Consider the following 4,522-nt stretch of genomic DNA (forward strand, 5'->3'; position numbering starts at 1 on the left):
AAATCAGAGATTCCAACACTCCTCTCCTAGGCTTAATTAATTTTCTACAGGAGCTCACAGAACTCAGAGAAACATAATACTTAACTAGATTACCAGTTTGTTATAAAATGATGTAACTCAAGAACAGCCAAGTGGAAGAGATGCATAGGGCAAGGTGTGTGGGGACCTCCCATGCTCTCTCTGTGTGAGCCATTCTCCCTGAATCTCCATGTGTCCACTAGCCTGGAAGCTCTCTGAACCCTGTCCTCTTGGGTTTTTATAGAGGCTTCATTACATAGGCATGATTGATTAAATCATTGGACATTGGTGATTGAGTCCAATCTTTAGCCCCTCTCTCTCCCCAGAGGTGAGGGTGGGGGGACTGAAAGTTCCAACTCTCTAGTCACCTGATGATTAAAATACTAAACCAAAGGCTTATTTTACATGAGATTTGTGAGTACTACCTGGGCTTACAGTTCCCCCTGAATCTGTCAGGTCTTGTAAAAGAAGATTGGATCCTACCAGCATCTAACTGTTAGTCTCAGGTCTCAATAGGGGCACTGCCATTTAGTCTCACCAACATGTGCATGCATGTCCTTGACCCATTAGGGAGTGTCCAGATCCCAAGGACCAATCCCAGCTTAGGGATGGCGCCATATAAGCAGAACAGTTTAAACCCAGAGGCACTACAAACTGGACCACAGTCTCCATATATGCTAGACTAGCCCTTGCCCTTTGGCTTCAGGGAGATATCTCTGATGCTGAGCCTACTCTTTCCTACCAACTCAGGAAGATAAATCCTTTGAATCAGCAGATGAGAATCATCATGGTCATAAAACTCATCAGCATAATGACAACCATTTATGGAGCACTTCCAATATGCAAGAGGCTGTGCTCAGTGCTTACAACAGGCTGAGAAGAAGGTATGAGTATGTATCATCCACATTTTCCAGATGGGAAACTGAGGTTCCAAGAATCTGTGTTGCCCAAGTTACCCAGCAAGTAAGTGGCAGAGCTGGAATTCCATCCCAGGCCTGTCTGTCTCTGAAGCCAGTGCACATCACCACTAATCCCTCGCTGTAAATCGAAGGTAATATGTCCTGCCCACAATATCATGGCAACTTGCTCTAAATCCCACAATTCCTCACCTGGTAAGAGGTGGAGGACTTCAGAGACTGTTCTCGTAGCTAAGACATTATGCAGCCTCTCATAGGGGCAGTGAGCAACTCTACTTGGGAAGGCTATACCCCTGCAGGGAAAGTTGTATGTCTAGCTCTCTTGGGCATAAATATGGGTTATGTAGCCTTGGGTAGGTGACTTCATCTCTTGGGCCCTCTATTTCTTGCTCTATACTATAATGAAAATTATGTCTCCTCTCTGAGCCTCAATAGCCCCATCTATAAAATGGGTCCACATGAATTTTTTGGCCACCCTACACCCAAACTCTGGGGAAACCTTCTCAGAGAATAACCCCACAACCTACCCTCCCTGCCCTGCTCTCCCACAGGTACCTGACCCAAGATGCTGAATGTCCTCTGTGGGCTGTTTGCTTCATCCACTGCTCAACTGCTCTTGCCCCAGATCGCCGAAGGTGAGACTGTCCTGCCAGAGGTCATACCCAGCCTTGTCAGACCCACAGACCTCTCCTAGAAGTCTGGGCCAAGAGCTAAGGCCAACTAAGTTCTAATTAGCATAGTGCCTGGGACAGTTAACACCATTAATCATTAGCTGTTCTGATCATCGCTACACTACTATATTTAATCTTCATTTCCTAAGACTCTCCTCTTTCCTGTCTCCTAAGACCCACCATCAAAGAACCCAGCTCTACCTGGACTGGCCCCTGCCCACCTTTCCTACCACTCAACTCAAACTCACTTCCTTCCTATCACAGTAGCCTCAACACATGAACCACACCATAGAACCTTTGTCCTTGCTGTTCCCCCTGCCTAAAACACTCTTCCCCCAACTATCAACAGGTCTCCCTCCCTTCCTTCAGGTCTCTGCTAAGATTCACATTTGCAGAAAGACCTTCCTTGACCTCTCTGCATAAATTAGCACCCTCAGCTAGTACTCTCAATTCCTCACTCTGCCTTTATTTTTCCCTCATAGACCAAAATCACATTCCAAAATAGTATGTACCAATGTGGCCGCAGTGGTTAAAATATTAAAATTTCTTTCTATGCTCCTTGGGAAATAACCTCTGCTCAGAGACTCTCCAGGTCACTCCCCCTCATCATCCTAACACCAGCTTCACCCCCAGGACTCCAGCCTCCTTACTAACCAAAATCTAAAGGGTTAACACCTGGCATAGCCTGGAAGCTCTAGGGCCAGACTACAGAGCTAAGGCTGATGTCCTTTTTGATTGGTTGGTGCCCAGGCTTAACTGGCTACTAAAGATTTTGAAATCAACCTCTTCACAGCATTTATTTGCACCTAAATCCTGCATCTCCCTATTCACTGCCTTATCATCTCTCTTCCCTCCACCCCACTAGAATAGAATGCCAGCTCCATGAAGGCAGAGTTCTGCCTGTTCTCACTAGTACAGCACCATCCCCTGGTATGGCTCTGGCACATAGTAGGCCTCTATAAATATTGGCTAAATGATTGTTTCTAGAACTTTGTCCAGCACCAAGCAGGCCTTTTTGGCTAGATAAATGAAGAGCAAGAGCCTTGTGTGGGACCTGCTCAGAGGTCAAGGGTGTGTCTAGAAATTTTTGGCATTTAAATGTTTGATTGGGTTTTGCGGCCCATGTTTTTCAACTTTGACCCAAGGACTCTAAGATGTAGGCTTTCTCCCCATTCTTCAGATAATTGACTTCCAACATTCAATAAAGAAACTCTTCAGCAAATCAATAAGCCCACTGAAGTCTGATGTCCAGCTCACCAACAAGGACAGCCAAATATGTGAGTACTCTCTGATCACTACCCCCAAGTCCAGCCTGTCCTGGTTTGTTGGTTCGTTAGAGCTCTCCCCACATTTCCTGACTCTGCAGAGGCCCTTCCTTTAGCTAAGAGTCCTTCCAGCTCAGATGGCCTGAGATCTACTTGTTGAGAGAAATTCACTGGGGGTAGAGGCAAGAGCTGAGGAGGCACTGAAGACAGGGGCTCAGTCTCTTTGTCTGGGAAGAGGAAGGCTGCTCATAAGTTATGTGAGCACCACCAGTCCCTTCCCCTCTCTGAGCCTCAACTTCTGCCCTTGTTAAATGGGAGGTTATAGCATCTACCTCCATAAGACTGTTGTGAATATTAAATGAAATAATATGTGTAAGTGCTTGCACAGCTCCCTGTCCTCAGTAAGCTCCCAATCAGCAGTGACAACAACCTCAACAACAATAATGTGGTAATTATAATAATTGTTGCTATTTGACTACCAGAGTGTAGAAGACTCATCCAAAACGCAATTCTCGCTCTCATCCTTATCTCAATCTGCTTATTCCTCAGCCCAGCTCATCTTAGCTAATGACAACTCTACCTATCCAGTTGCTCTAGCCAAAAATCTTGATGTTGTCCTTGGCTCCTCTCTTCCTCTCATACTGGACATGATCATTCCAAGATGCACTAAAGTAAGAGCTTCTTTTTGCTCAGAGCTGTATTCCCAGGGCTTATAACACATAGTAGCTATGTGATAAATTACATGATTAATGAATGAGTAACCTTCTTTGCATATGATCAGTTTCTGCTCTGCATGGGACCTGCTTTTGAACAAAGCTGGGGCCACTTGTAGTTGGAGCCACAACTTTCAGTTGTGTTGTTTCTTCACCCAGGGTACAGGTGAAAAGCCTTCAAATCCTTCAGGTCTTCTTCAAAAACTTCCCTAATAACAAAGGGGCTGAGTTAAATGCACCATTGAAAATTTTTGTGCTTGTGAAGTAAGTAACAGCTGCAAGTTCCATGCACAGCTCTATCCACTTTTGCACAGGTGTGTGGGGGTATGGGAAGCAGCCATAACTAATAGGCGTCCACCACAGCTTCAGCAAGATTCATTGTGTGACTGGAACAAAGTGCCCACTCTCTTTGGCCCTGGGTTTTCCTACATGTAGAATCACAAGCCTACATAACATTTGAATGCTTCCAACCTGGGGTCTCTCTATGGAAAGCAGAGGGGTTCAGTAGGTTTTCTTTCCCTGCTTCATCCAGAGAGCACCCACCTTCGTTTATTTAGACTTAATGAGCCAACTCAGCTCTGATTGAATACGACTTAAGACAAGAACACAGAATCTGCTTAGACCACAGTACTCCCTGGCATCATTGCTCAGAGATGCCTAGAGATGGCCCACAGACATGTTTGGTCTGCACAGTGTATTTTCAGAGAGGGTGAGCATTCTTAAATTCATCACTACCTTCACCTTTCTCCATGAAACTAGCCCCCCATCCACTTCATTCATTTCCATTTCAATCCTAGCCCCCAAGGCAGTGGAGTTTGAGACCTCTAGAAGAACTTTCCAAGGTCACAGTTTCTCAGTTTTGATAAGCTTCCATACTTAGAATTAACTGTCCCTTGAACCAGAGGTAGTGGGTATTGCCTAGAAATTAGACAGATTTA

This window comes from Pteropus vampyrus, unplaced genomic scaffold, assembly GCF_000151845.1.
Source record: "Pteropus vampyrus isolate Shadow unplaced genomic scaffold, Pvam_2.0 Scaffold336, whole genome shotgun sequence".
Lineage (NCBI taxonomy): Eukaryota > Metazoa > Chordata > Mammalia > Chiroptera > Pteropodidae > Pteropus > Pteropus vampyrus.